Source organism: Chiloscyllium punctatum, chromosome 8, assembly GCF_047496795.1.
Source record: "Chiloscyllium punctatum isolate Juve2018m chromosome 8, sChiPun1.3, whole genome shotgun sequence".
NCBI classification, from domain to species: Eukaryota; Metazoa; Chordata; class Chondrichthyes; order Orectolobiformes; family Hemiscylliidae; genus Chiloscyllium; species Chiloscyllium punctatum.
In genome coordinates, this window is record NC_092746.1 from 107,374,999 (window position 1) to 107,390,792 (window position 15,794).

Genomic DNA, 15,794 nt, shown 5'->3' on the forward strand with positions numbered 1-15,794 from the left:
CCCAAGGTGAATTGACTCTCTTGACTGTATGATGGATTCTAAAGCTAACATTGAGATGGGGTGGGACATGGGACTTGGTAAGTCAACAGTGCAGTGTTATGAACCATACAACATCTTTCTGATTTCCCATATGGCTAGTCAGCACTTACAGTCAACTATTCAATCAGCTTTATCTTAACATTACAATTAACCAACATTTGAACTGGGACATATACGTGCATCACAGCAATGTCTACAGACCGGGAAGGATATAGGAACTGATTGTGTATTTTAGTTCTAATGGCTCTGTGTTATGCAGTACAGGTATTCATCTGAGACTGGTACCTGAATTCTAACTAGCCTTATAGGTAGCAGGGAAGTTAAGTAAATGAACAGGGCAGAAAGAGGAAACACTGCAAGAGATAAGAATGTTTTTCCACAAATAGCATTTTTCAATCTGGAATCCCAGGGCCAAATCTCATTGCATATGAACAGACTGAAAAATCCTCCCAAAATAAGCAGTGAGTTGAAAACAACTGTTCCATTTCTTGTTTTTAGCAATAATAAAGCATTCTGACCTTGTTCATTAAATCTTGTTTAGGAATTCAAAGTGAGCATGCTCCACTTTTCCCACAGGAGGCAACGAGCTTTGTCATTCTGGTTTACAATTATTCCTTCATTTATTCCACACGTCTGCAAAGAGACAGTTCCCTTGTTCAATCAGGTTGCTTTGACTGTGTGGCCAATTTCTGGATTAGTGGTGCTGGAAGAGCACAGCCATTCAGGCAGCATCCGAGGAGTAGGAAAATCGACGTTTCGGGCAGAGAGCCTGAAGCGTGGAGAGATAAGTTGAGGAGGGTGGGGGGTGGGGAGAAAGTAGCACAGAGTACAATAGGTGAGTGGGGGAGGGGATGAAGGTGGTAAGAACAATGACTGCAGATGCTGGAAACCAGATTCTGGATTAGTGGTGCTGGAAGAGCACAGCAGTTCAGGCAGCATCCAAGTAGCTTCGAAATCGATGTTTCGGGCAAAAGCCCTTCATCTTTATTCCTGATGAAGGGCTTTTGCCCGAAACGTCGATTTCAAAGCTACTTGGATGCTGCCTGAACTGCTGTGCTCTTCCAGCACCACTAATCCAGAGAGGGGATGAAGGTGATAGGTCAGGGAGGAGGGTGGAGTGGATAGGTGGAAAAGAAGATAGGCCGGTAGGACAAGTCATGGAGACAGTGCTGAGCTGGAAGTTTGGAACTAGGGTGAGGTAGGGGAAGGGGAAATGAGGAAACTGTTGAAGTCCACATTGATGCCCTGGGGTTGAAGTGTTCCGAGGCAGAAGATGAGGCGTTCTTCCTCCAGGCATCTGGTGGTGAGGGAGCAGCGGTGAAGGAGGCCCAGGACCTCCATGTCCTCGGCAGAGTGGGAGGGGGAGTTGAAATGTTGGGCCACAGGGCGGTGTGGTTGATTGGTGCGGGTGTCCCGGAGATTTCCCTAAAGCACTCTGCTCGGAGGCATCCAGTCTCCCCAATGTAGAGGAGACCGCATCAGGAGCAACGGATACAATAAATGATATTAGTGGATGCGCAGGTAAAACTTTGATGGATGTGGAAGGCTCCTTTAGGGCCTTGGATGGAAGTGAGGGAGGAGGTCTGGGCGCAGGTTTTGCAGTTCCTGCGGTGACAGGGGAAGGTGCCAGGATGGGAGGGTGGGTTGTAGGGGGACGTGGACCTGACCAGGTAGTCATGGAGGGAACGGCCTTTGTGGAAGACGGAAAGGGGTGGGGAGGGAAATATATCCCTGGTAGTGGGGTCGTTTTGGAGGTGGCAGAAATGTCGGCGGATGATTTGGTTTATGCGAAGGTTGGTAGGGTGGAAGGTGAGCACCGGGGCGTTCTGTCCTTGTTACGGTTGGAGGGGTGGGGTCTGAGGGCGGAGGTGTGGGATGTGGACGAGATGCGTTGGAAGGCATCTTAAACCACGTGGGAAGGGAAATTGCGGTCTCTAAAGAAGGAGGCCATCTGGTGTGTTCTGTGGTGGAACTGGTCCTCCTGGGAGCAGATACGGTGGAGGCGGAGGAATTGGGAATACGGGATGCCATTTTTGCAAGAGGTAGGGTGGGAAGAGGTGTAATCCAGGTAGCTGTGGGAGTTGGTGGGTTTGTAAAAAATGTCAGTGTCAAGTCGGTCATCATTAATGGAGATGGAGAGGTCCAGGAAGGGGAGGGAGGTGTCAGAGATGGTCCAGGTAAATTTAAGGTCAGGTGTTGGTGAAGTTGATGAATTGCTCAACCTCCTCGCGGGAGCACGAGGTGGCGCCAATGCAGTCATCAATGTAGCGGAGGAAGAGGTGGGGAGTGGTGCCGGTGTAATTACGGAAGATCAACTGTTCTACGTTGCCATTAAAGAGACAGGCATAGCTGGGACCCACAGGCTTTTACCTGTGTGGTCAATTGTCAGGATCCACTGGTCCTGGAAAGATGTGGATTAAAACATGAACCCTCCTAGTAGATGGAACCAATGAATTTTTAAGGATTCATTGTTCTCCATAGAACTTTCACCAATCATTATAAGGAGAGTGCTGATCAGAATCCTGAGCACAGGTTAAATCTATGGGATCATTGTTGCTTGAAAAGAGTTGAGGAGTGGATGTTGTAAGGTAATGTTTGAAATGATCAAATGTGTTGTTAGAACATGTAGAGAGCACCTATTTCCTCTGGTGACAGAATCCAAGGCAAGAATATCACAAAGAGCTAACAGCCAAGTTCAACAGGTAAGAGGCAAAGCAAATGGAATTTTGGACTTTGTATCAAATGGAGTGGGCTGTAAGAACAGAGAGGTTTTTCTAAAATCATATAAGGCACTAGTCAGACCACATCTGGAGTATTGTGAACAGGTCTGGGCCCATTATTTAAGGAAGGGTACACTGGCATTGGAAGCAGCCCAGAGAAGGTTCACTGGACTAAAACCAGATATGGAGGGACTGCCTTATGAGCAAAGTTTGAGTAGATTTGGCCTGTACTTGTTAGAGTACAGAAGAATGAGAGACAACGTTATTGAAACATCAAAATTTCTTAAAGGACTTTGACAAGCCTGATTGAGAAGTTGTTTCTCCTTGTGGGAGAGTCTAGGACTAGATGGCATAATCTCAGAATAAAGGGTTACTCACTTAAGACAGAAATGAGGAGGAAGTTCTCTCAGAGCATTGCGAATCTGTGGAATTCTTTACCACAAACGGCTTTAGGGGCTGGGCCATGAAGTACATTCAAGGTGAAGCCAGATAGATTTTTAATCGGTCATGGAATCAAGCATTATGGGAAAAAGCAGGAAAGTGGAGTTGAGGATTGACAGATCAGCCATGATCTCATGGTATGGTGAAGCAGACTTGATGGGCTTAATGACAGCTAGACTATTTTGGAATGGTGTTGGGAAGCAATTCTTTACTCAATGGTTAGTGAAACCTCTTCTCCCACATGCTCAGGTTCATTTGAAAATTTCGACCTTCAGTCTGACAGGTAATTAGCAGCTTCTGATGGAGTGCCTGGCACAATTTAATAAGCCCTTGTGTGAGGAAATATTCTCTGACCTTGCTATTGCCAGTACAGTTCTCATTCTAAACTGATGTCTTCTTGTTTATAATATGATGAGAAAGGTGGTCCTTCTGTACATCATGCCTGTACTCATTTAATAATAATGCCACACCTACTCTTCGTACACTTATGCAAATGTTCCATTTTCATATATTTATTGTATTTCATTCAGCACATAATTATTGCAACTGCTTCCACTTACCTTTTGGACTGTACATTCTGGATCATAACAAATCATAGAGTCATACAGCATAGAAACAGACCCTTCAGTCCAACTCATCCATCAGACATCCCAATCTGACCTAGTCCTATTTGCCAGCACTTGGCCCGTATCCCTCCAAACCCTTCCTATTCATATACCCATCCAGATGCCTTTTCAATGTTATTACTGTACACCTTCCACAACTTCCTCTGGCAGCTCATTCCACACATGCACCCCCCTCTGTGTGAAAAGGTCCTCAAGTAGTTTTTAAATCTTTCACCTCTCACCTTAAACCTCCTTGTGTGCGAACAAAAATCCTTATGTACCTTTGGGCCTTTTGTGAAGTATTTCAAATCCGTGTCACCTGGTTACCAAGCTTCCTGCCCTGGAACCTACTTGTTCTAGCAAGCTCCTGATAATTTACGAATGTATTATTTAATCTTCCTTTAATATTTTCTGCTCTAAGGAGAACAGTCCCAGCTTCTCTGGTCTCTTTCCATGTAACTGATGCCTTTAATCCTTGGTGTCTTTCAATGAAAGCTTTTTTGTTTTGTTGCCCTCAACTCAGCACAAGGAATAAATCAAGCTGGGCTCGTTCTCGATCAGACCAACCAAGTTTATCATATATATCTTGCATCTTTTTCAGCTCCCTTTTTTGAATGCAAGTGTAACAACAGTAAAAACTGAAAGAACTGTGGATGCTGGAAATCAGAAACAAAAACATAAACTGCTGGAAAAGTTCAGCAGGTCTGGCAGCATCTGAGGAGAGAAATCAGAGTTAATGTTGCAGGTCAATGACCCTTCCTCAGAACAGCACTCTGGCCAGTCTAATATCCAAGGAGGATTGGAAAATTGTGACCAGATCTTCCACCATTTTCACACTTACTTTGCTCGGCATCATGGGGCACACAAACTGGATGATCTTTCTGTGTTGCACCTGGATGACTTTTATTAATGCGATTCTGCTACCTCCTTTTACTGTAACATCAGCTGTATCCTTTTCTTTTGTAAAGACAGGTGCAGGGTATTCATTTATTGCTTCATCCATGCTTTCTGACTCTATAAGAAGATTTCCCTACCTGGCCCAATCTCTCATTTAACCATTCTTTTACCGTAAACTGTAATATCCCAGATATCTAGCACGCAGGGGGAAGAGTGCTGGTTAGTTGCATCTTCCTTCCTTTCAAATGGCGGCTGGGAGAACTTGACTCGCCCCTGTTGGAAGATGAATGTGTGTTTTAAAAATGAGCGGCCAGGACCACACAGAAATACAGTTATACCTGAACCTGATTCTATCGTTATCAATGAGGTGAGTCTTTAGCATTAATAAAGCAGCTGACCTATTGTTCCCTTCCAATTGTTAATACAGGAAAGCCCCCATTATCCAGTCTCTAAGCTTCTGGCATTCCCTTCCTGCATCTCGGATTTCAGTTGCATGAGAATTCCTGATGCTTGGGATCCTGTTAACTGGGACCTTACTGTGTCTGTTTAAGTATGGCTGTTGAACCTTTTCACCTTGCAGTCAAGACAGATTGCAAGATTACTGAATTTCATGAGGGACAACATTCTATCCTGCATGTAAAGAGTCTGCTGATTTCTTGGTAAGCAGATTCTGATTTGGAGAGGTGATGCCATGGAATATGTACCAGGTAATGACTCTTCCTCCAAATATTTGTTCAGTTAAAAGAAATCCCATACTGGGTCAGTAAATTTGCAGATGATACGAAGATAGGTGGAGTTGTGGACAGTGAGGAGGGCTGTTGTCGGCTGCAGAGGGACTTAGATATGATGCAGAGCTGGGCTGAGGAGTGGCAGATGGAGTTCAACCCTGCCAAGTGTGAGGTTGTCCATTTTGGAAGAACAAATAAGAATGCGGAATACAGGGTTAATGGTAGGTTTCTTAGTCAGGTGGAGGAACAGAGGGATCTTGGGGTCTATGTACATAGATCTTTGAAGGTTGCCACTCAGGTGGATAGAGTTTGTAAGAAGGCCTATGGAGTATTATCGTTCATTAGCAGAGGGATTGAATTCAAGAGTCGTGAAGTGATGTTGCAGCTGTACAGGACTTTGGTTAGGCCACAGTTGGAGTACTGTGTGCAGTTCTGGTCGCCTCACTTTAGGAAAGATGTGGAAGCTTTGGAGAGGGTGCAGAGAAGATTTACCAGGACGTTGCCTGGAATGGAGAGTAGGTCGTACGAGGATAGGTTGAGAGTTCTCGGCCTTTTCTCGTTGGAGCGGCGAAGGATGAGGGGTGACTTGATAGAGGTTTATAAGATGATCAGAGGAATAGATAGAGTAGACAGTCAGAAACTTTTTCCCCGGGTACAACAGAGTGTTACAAGGGGACATAAATTTAAGGTGAAGGGTGGAAGGTATAGGGGAGATGTCAGGGGTGGGTTCTTTACCCAGAGGGTGGTGGGGGCATGGAATGTGCTGCCCGTGGGAGTGGTAGAGTCAGAATCATTGGCGACCTTTAAGCGGCATTTGGATAGGTACATGGATGGGTGCTTAATCTAGGTTAGAAGTTCGGCACAACATCGTGGGCCGAAGGGCCTGTTCTGTGCTGTATTGTTCTATGTTCTATGTTCTATATGGGGGCATGTTCTGTTTGCAAAGGAAAGGGACCTGCATACAAATATATGTGGCCTCTCTCAAAACTGATTGAGTCACACTGAGAGCCTGATTTAGTATCTTAAATTGATTATTAGTGTAATTTTTAGCTGTTAGATTTTAATAATTGGCAGCATCAATTTCACATGGACCTGTATCTAACTGTAGCTAATTCCTTCTTGAAATCATTAAATATTTTGTCCTCAACTACAATAGCAGAGGATTCCACAGGCTCACCACTCTCTGGGTGAAAATATTTCTCTTCTTCTCAGTCCTAAATAATGTCCCCCTTAGACTGTGCCCCATTGTTTCTGGACTCTCCAGTCTTTGGGAAAATCCATTTGTGTTTACCGCAGGAGAGAGCTGGAAAGAGGTGGAATTCCAGAGCTCAGTACCTAGGCAGCTGAAGGCATGGATACCAACAATGGAGTGATTATCATTGATGACTCTCTGCTGAGGCCTACTAAATCTGCAAATGCCACAGCCTACTGTGTAACTTGCACAGAAGAGTAGGGGGAGTGCTGGACTATCTGTTAACTGTCCTTGGAGCTACTGCAAGAGGAACTGAATGATAGAAATGGCTAAAGGAAGTTTTTAAAAAGTCTTTCTCTCTTGTAGGAGCATCAGTATTTTCTCAATCCATCTGCCATTTCCCTCCAGGCTTGACATGTTACAAACTGCAATGTGATATCCCCACTTCCTGCTCATGAACCACAACTCTCCTGATGCCTCTCTATGTACCTACTGCTTGGTACCTGCAGCCACATTCTTCCTCTCCAGTTAGTTAAGTGATAGGTGGATCTGGAAAATTAGCTGCCCTTAAGAATAATATGGCCACCATCTCCACAAACTGGAGTGGGTGGGTCCACCACCCATTCCCAACTTCCTTGCACTCCCACCATCCCTGTAAAATTAGGGGACTCGTTCTCTAAACCTATACATGAAGAATGTTCACTCCAGCAAGATACAGGAAGGTAGGTGGTGCCTGTGAATTTATAATCCTGTGGTAGTGTTCTCATCTCCAAGTCCAAATGTTGAGGGTTCGAGTTGCAATTCCATGACTTGAACACTGAAATCTAAGGTGACACTGAAGGAGTGCTAAAACTGTCTGAAATGCTGTCCTTTCTTGATATGCTGAACTGAGACTTCACCAGTTGTGTGTGTGAAAATAAAGAATGGAGCTCCGTGCTATCCTGACCAACAATTGTACCTCAAGTGACATCACATCTTATCTGAGCAATTGACTTTTTGTGCAAATTGGCAACACATTCAACAGTGTTACAGAAAATATTCTATTGAGTCATAGTGTTAAGTGATTGATGGATCTGGTAGATTTTATTTACATGGGAGCTGCCACTGAGAATAATATGCCCACCATGTCTACAAACTAGAGTGGGTGGGTCCACTGCCCACTCCCAACCTCCCTGCACTCCCACCATCCCGGTAAAATTGAGGGCCTCATTCTCTAAACTCATACATGAAGACAGGGCTGCATGGTGGCTCAGTGGTTAGCACTGCTACCTCACAGCGCCAGGGACCAGGGTATGATTCCAGCCTTGGGTGACTGTCTGTGTGGAGCTTGCACATTCTCCCCGTGTCTGCGTGGGCTTCCTCAGGGTGCTCTGGTTTCCTCCCACAGTTGAAAGATGTGCAGGTTAGGTGAATTGTCCATGCTAAATCGCCCATAGTGGTCAGGGATGTGTAGGTTAGGTGCATTAATCGTGGGAAATGTCGCATAATAGGGTAGGGGAATGGGTCTGAGTGGGATACTTCTCAGAGGGTCAGTGTGGACTTGATAGGCTGAATGGCCTGTTTCCACACTGTAGGATTTCTATTAAAAAAAGTTGTATAGCACAGAAATAGACCCTTCAGTCCAACTGGTCTATGCTGACCAGACATACTAAATTAATCTAGTCCCATTTGGCCCTGATCCCTCTAAACCCTTCCTTTTCATGTATCCTTCCAGATGCCTTTTAAACGCTGTTATTGTACCAGCCTCCAGCACTACCACTGGTGGCTCATTCCATACATGCACCACCCTCTGTGTGAAAAAATTGCCCCTTAGGTCTATTTCATATCTTTCCTTAAATCTAGGCCCTCTAGTTTTGGACTCCCCTACCCTGGGGAAAAAAAAAGACCTTGGCTATTTACCCTATTCGTGAACATCCTGAGCTCATGAAAGAATCTGTATTACAGCAAGTCTTTTTCTCCTTATTGCCTTCACGCAAGGAGAGAATACTGAAGGGGGAATGAATATTGTGCCTCACTGAAGTGTATGATAAAGCTCAGAAAATGGGCACCAGCTTTCTGTCTATGCTATGCCAAAGTCGCAAAACTTCTGGGAAAACTCTGTTTTCTTTGTACCTTTTGAAGATTATTAGAAAATAAACACTTTGACAGTTATTTTCTGTTCTGAAGCCAGCTATATGACTAATGAAGCTAATTCAAATTTAATGGTGAATAGCTGTCAGGTGCAGAGAAAATACAAACACATTTTAGTTGATATAACAATGACTCACACACTAAACCAACACATTATTTACAGAATATTGATCAGTTTTTAAAGCATTCACTGCCTAAAGTAATCAATGACAGGGTGGTTTGATAATGATATATCAATCCTAATGCTCTTTGGAAGGAAAGTTATTGTCATAAATGTGGCAAGACAAAGGTGAGTGTTTGCATGTGTTTTAGGACCTTTATCAGATAAAATTATTCTTGCTGCTCTTCTGTTGACTTGAACTCACTGCACTGCACAATCAGAATGTGGCACTTTAGACTCTAGCAGAGCGCATATGTAAAGAAAGAAAAGGCAAACAGACTTGCATTTAATTAGCACCTTTTGTTCCTGTGACACTTTCTAAAGTGCTTTAAAGCTGATTAGGCTTCAAGTGTAGGTAAAGTGTAGTTTTGTAGGCAATTAATGTGAAGCCTGAAAATGCCCAGTTCATCTGGTGCTAGTTGAGAGTTGAAGGTTGGCCAGAATACTGTTTTATCTTTTCTCCCAAATGCTGTGATATCTCAGTTGCTACATTGCCTTGTTTGTCCCACCCAAGCAAGATTTTTTTTGTTTCAAGAATATATTTTATTCATAAAATACATACACACACACGCACACAGTGACAAACACAATTCGGTTCTGTACAGTAGCATATTGAGGAAGCAAACAAACATTGGAATTTGACTCTATCCAACAATTAAACCAAAGGCAGTCCTTACTTGTGCAAGATTATATTTACATATAATTGAGGTAGCGGGAGGGTCCGATAACTGAACAGAAATTTAACTTCAGCAGAAAGACCTCAGACAGTGGTCTTTCCCCACTGTGCTTTGGTGGTAGCTGCCCCAAGCTTTGCTGTGTCCCTCAGCACAGAGTCCCAGACCTTGTGTTAGTCTGCAAAGCTCACTTGAAGTCAACTCCATCCAAGCAGGTAGCCAGGGCCTGTGAGGCAGCTTCTCTGATTATGCTGTGCTGTGCTGAAGTGTCTGCTTACATGCCATAAAAGCAATTCAGTTCTTCATGTGAGATTGCCTGGAGAATTTGTCGGGTCGCAGTCATGAATGAGTTACTGTAAGTCTTATAAGTAGAAAGAAAAATAGATTGCTAAAGTCTATTGTTGTTTCATTTATCTAAGCAATTCTAAGTTGTTTTTGCAACATTTGTTGAATTGATGTTTTTATCCAATGTGAGGAGCAATAAAAACAAGAGACAGCCACACATTCAGCAGTGATTACAGAATCATATTGGTCTCAGAAGGAAGTCAATTGGCATGTGGTGCATGGGATGGGTCACGCGACCCAATAGCTCCATTTTCCTCTTCTTTCCCTACGTCCCTGCAGTTTTTCTCTCTTCAAGCATTTGTCCAATTCATTGGATGCCTCAGCTATGGCAATACATTACCAATGCCAGTGATATTTCTGCAGTTGGCAACCCATGCAAGTGTGCCTGAAATGATCCTGACCTAACACCATTTATGATGCTGGAACAAATAAGGAAAATATTATGTTACTGTTGTTTAGCATTGAAAGATCTGTCTTTTCAGTAGCATTAATTCCTTCAGCTCACGTGTTAGTCCTGCAGTCAGGCATTTCTTTTTGCCTCAGCTACTTCCCTGTTCCTAGACAAGCTACTTTTTGTAAAACGTGGAGGAGTTGGGTGTGTTGTTAGTCTGTTTTTAAAGACTTCCTCAGTGTTTGGCGATAATAGATGATTCCCAGGGTAATTGGAGATGTGGGAAGATGTCTCAGGGACCATCACGTTGTTGTTTAAAGCAAACTAGGTGGATGAAACATAAAGGGACCTAAAGTGGAAGGTGTTACTTAAAAGGCAATTATAGCCTAACAAGAGATTTGGACTGTCTTCCATTGCCTTTGATTTAACAGTGCCGTATATGTAGAACTCACTAGCACAAAGAACCTGTAGCACAGAGCTGTTTTACACTTCAGAAGGTATTCATTAAACATGTCTTAAATCCAAATGATATCATGCAACAGAATCTCTGCTAATGCTGGCTAATATTTAAATAGAACATACCTTCTCAAGTGTCAGATCTTAATTTTTTTTAATCCTGGTTTTAAACAATTTTGGTAGCAAATGAAAGATTGGAATTTAATTTACATTTTAATTTAAAAGTTTTCCTTCTGATAATGTCTATTTACATTCTAATTATTATGGCATGAAAAGGTAGCCAGGGATTTTGGAAAGGCTTTGCTTTGGTTCTCAAAGGGTATTTATTTATACAGCAAGAGGGTCACATATTTCCCAAGTGTTTTTACTCTTGTGCCCTCTCTTTCTGTCTAACAACTTATGATAATTTTGTTTTATATTTCTGCAAGATCACAGGATTTTTTTTAAAAAGCTATCACACAGTGTAAGAGCATTTTTTTTGAGCTGGGGCAGAAATAAAGGTTTATGACATATTTTACTTCAAAAAAAGGCTAAGAATAACTGCAACACAGCTTTTATAAATAAAGTCGTTCCTTAAACCCTGTTTTCAGGAAATGCAGTGTGCTGGATGGGTAACTGAAAGCTGTACACAGACATAATCCAAAATGCTTTCTTGGCTTCCTAGTTGTGGTGCAGTTTTTATTTCTTTTTGTCATTTTGACAGTGAGGGGCAACGTTAGGAGCTAATCATAACATTCAGTTGCTTTCTTAGGGGCCCCTGATACCAACAAAATCCTGATTGTTGTTTCACTGCAACTAAAAACAACGAATTGCTCATAAAGTTATTGAATATCTCATTGGGAATGTCTATCTCTGAACAAGAGTTGTGGGTCGAAATGAAAATATACCTGAGCGTTCTTTCGAATAAAAGCAACAGACAGCTTGTGTGAACTTTATTGGTCTGTGAGACCGCCATGTCTCCATTAGTCATTGGAGTCTCCCACTGAGATAGGATTTTTTTCAGCAGTGAGTAGGCCAAAAAACTACAAGTAACATTAAAGCACTGTACTTATCTTCAATTGTTACCAAAAGTAACAACTGAAGAAGTGGGGACCACAGGGGTTAGGAAACCCTGTTATTTTCCCCTTCCAATTTTACTTTCATCTACACTCTCACTTTCCTGTCTCCCCTATTTTTGTCAGTGTCATACTGCCCCTGGTGGATAGTGCTTGTTAATTGTTACTGTTCAATTGTTTTTAGTAGTTAATTTGCTATTGGGTTTACAATCAAAACAACTAATACCAACTGTTGATGCTTTAATTACATTACTCTCTCTTAAAACAGTTTACCACATCATTTTGAGAGAAGTCCTCTTTTGTGTGAATCATAGGATCCCCGACAGTGTGAAAGGAGGTTATTCAGCTCTGCAAGTCCACACTAACTCTCCATAGAGCATCCCATTCAGACCCACCCGATATTTTCCTATGGCTAATCCGCCTAGCCCTGGATGCAATGGGCAATTTAACATGGCCAATCCAACAATGGAATATGTTGAAGGTGGCTAACACATGGGGCTAACACCTTTCAAGTGATTTACACATCATGGTATTCGAACAGATGAAAGACTCAACAGACAATCAAGGTATTTTTTAATGTATAATTTCAGTTACATCACACTGTAAGCTTTTGCTGTAAATTCTGTGCCTTAGATTTGTGTCCTCCACAATCACCTGATAAAGGAGCGGTGCTCCAAAAGCTAGTGTGCATCCAATTAAACCTCTTGGTCTATAACCTGGTGTTGTGTGATTTTTAACTTTCTACCTTAGGCAAGCGACCAGAACTACAAACAGTAGTCGTCATGGTCTCACTAGTGTCCTGTATAATTGAAGCAAGACCTCTTTGCTCCTGTATGCAAAAATCTACCACATCTTCCTTCACATGATCACTTAATGTCACTATTTGGTTTAAAATCCTCACTACCAACCTAGTTAAATGAAATATAAGAACATTAGTACCTGCACACTTTGTGGCACAATGATATAGCTGCCATTTTCCTCAGTACTGGTGCTAATGCCCCACAAATCAAAACTGCATTTCTCCCTCACCAATCTTTGCACCATGAATTCAATCTTATTTACCTTACATCAATTTGCTTGTGCTTCAGATAATAATAATTCCAGAGGTTGAAGGGTGACCTGACAGAGGTCTACAAAATTATGAGAGACACAGATAGGGTGGATAGACAGAGGCTTTTTCCCAGGGCGGAAAGGTCATCTACAAGAGGGCACAGGTTCAAGATGACGGGGGAAAGTTTGGGGGAGAAGTGCGTCGAAAAGCTTTCACACAGAGGGTAGTGGGTGGCTGCAATGCACTGCCAATGGAGGTGGAGGAAGCAGGCATGTTAGTAACATTTAAAGTGTATCTCGACAGACACACAAACAGGAGACAGAAGGATAGAAACTGCACATGGGCAATTAGTAGCCAGTCTAAATAATGAGTGGGCACAGACTTGGAGAACTAAAAGGCCTGTTTGTTCTTCTTTTGTTCTATCTAGATTTTCCATGCCCCAATGCAAATTCTATTTCAGTGTCCAGCCTGTGTCCCAAGCCTGAGTATAAGACCATAAGACCATAAGACATAGGAGTGGAAGTAAGGCCATTCAGCCCATCGAGTCCACTCCGCCATTCAATCATGGCTGATGCGCATTTCAGCTCCACTTACCAGCGTTCTCCCCGTAGCCCTTAATTCCTCTAGACAACAAGAATCTATCAATCTCGGCCTTGAAGATATTTAGCGTCCCGGCTTCCACTGCACTCCGTGGCAATGAATTCCACAGGCCCACCACTATCTGGCTGAAGAAATGTCTCCGCATTTCTGTTCTGAAATGACCCCCTCTAATTCTAAGGCTGTGTCCACGGGTCCTAGTCTCCTCGTCTAACAGAAACAATTTCCTAGCATCCACCTTTTCCAAGCCATGCATTATTTTGTACGTCTCTATTAAGTCTCCCCTTAATCTTCTAAACTCCAACGAATACAATCCCAGTATCCTCAGCCGTTCCTCATATGCTAGACCTGTCATTCCAGGGATCATCCGTGTGAATCTCCGCTGGACACGTTCCAGTGCCAGTATGTCCTTCCTGAGGTGTGGGGACCAAAACTGGACACAGTACTCCAAATGGGGCCTAACCAGAGCTTTATAAAGTCTTAGTAGTACATCTCTGCTTTTATATTCCAACCCTCTTGAGATAAGAGACAACATTGCATTGGCTTTCTTAAGCCAGTAATACTGGCTTCTGCAGAGACAGCATTTTTTAAAATTTAAAATATATACTTTATTCATTAAAAAAATATATTTCTTAGACTATATATAAAATCACTAAATCGGTTCGGTTCTGTACCGACTTTAAAACAAAACAAATCTTGGAACTGCCATTCCCTGTGGTTGCAAAGGCCAAAGGCATTCCTTAGTTGTGCAGGACACTTTGAGGGAACAAGAGGATCTGACAACTGAAGAGCCTCTCAGACAGTGGTCTTTCACCATTGCACCTTAAGAATGGCTGTCCCAAGCTTTAGTGTGTCACTCGGCAGGTGGTCCTGGACCTTGTCTGTGCCAGTCTACAACGTTCAGTCAACTTCTTGCTCTGGAAGGCCAACAAGTTGTGGGTGGCACAGTGGCACCGTGGTTAGCACTGCTGCCTCACAGGAAAATCGACGTTTTGGGCAAAAGCCCACTATTCTCCAAAAAATGCTGCCTCTAAGCAGTGACTGAGAGACTGAACAATCAGTGTGACGACTGCCCAGAATGCCTCATTACTTGTTTATCTACCATCCCTCAGCAATTTAGCACAGCAAATTCACCTGACCTGCACCCAGAGGAAACCCACACAGACATGGGGAGAATGTACAAACTCCACAGTCCACCGAGGTTGGAGTCAAACCCATGTCCCTGGCGCTGTGAGGCAGCAATGCTAACCACTGAGCCACCATGCCGCCCCGCAGAGGGTCACTTTGTAGCCCACTGCCAGGAAGGTCAGGACATCTGCTGTGTGTGTGTGTGTCTGGGACGTGTGTGTCCTACCAATGGATGGTCACAACCCGGCTCCTCTGTGCAGGGCGGATGAGCAATGGTGCTGCAGACAGGACGGAGAGGGGACCCTCACCTCCTTTCTCCTCAAATATCTTCAGGAGATGCTCACATTTCTTCAGGCTCCTGAAGGTCACATTGAAGCACCGCTGTCTCCACCGGGAGACAGAAAATATCTGCTGCTGGGAACCTGCAGCAATCCAGGAGGACTCTCTTCACAAAGAAGGTCCAGTCAATATAGAATCCCAACAGTGTGAAAACAGGCCCTTCAGCCCAACTGACGTTTGACTGACGGTCCTTCCTCCACCTTTTCCCAGTCACCTTGACTGTATGGTGCAACCCCCTGGCCTGGGCCTTGGGCACTGGTGGAGACCACAGCTCTGGTTGACTGCTCACTGAATTGGCATTAAACTGAAGCCAGCATAAAGATCCACCAATAGCAACTCGGCTCAACTGATAATCCTCCGAATTCCACTCACAAATCCAGCAAAGATCTTGTGATCTTCTGAGAGTGATGATGATGAAGGCTCTTAGCCTTCACTATCTTCCTAGGAAACAGTGTCTATTCACATGATTGTACTGTTCCCAGTACAACAATATTGCTCCACCATTGTGTCATGGTGAGCTTGTTCATCCACCCTCCAGTCCCTGCTCTCCTCCATACAAGTTGAAAGAACAATGAACCTGCTGCACAATTGCATACGCTGAGGCTCCTGCACCCTTACTTCTCTCTGACCTGCAGTCACACCCTCCTGTCCCTGACCATTGACCTAATAGGTGACTCTGGCCTAAGGGGTGTAACTGCTTGCTGGACTAAAGTATCTGAGGAACCTGCCTCCTATCTTATGCATCACAGTGTTTATAGCTCACCCCTTCAGCTCATTGGCTCTGAGTCAGAGTTCATTAAGCTGTAGACACTGCAGACATGGATTCAGTGGATCCTTGGGTGCCCA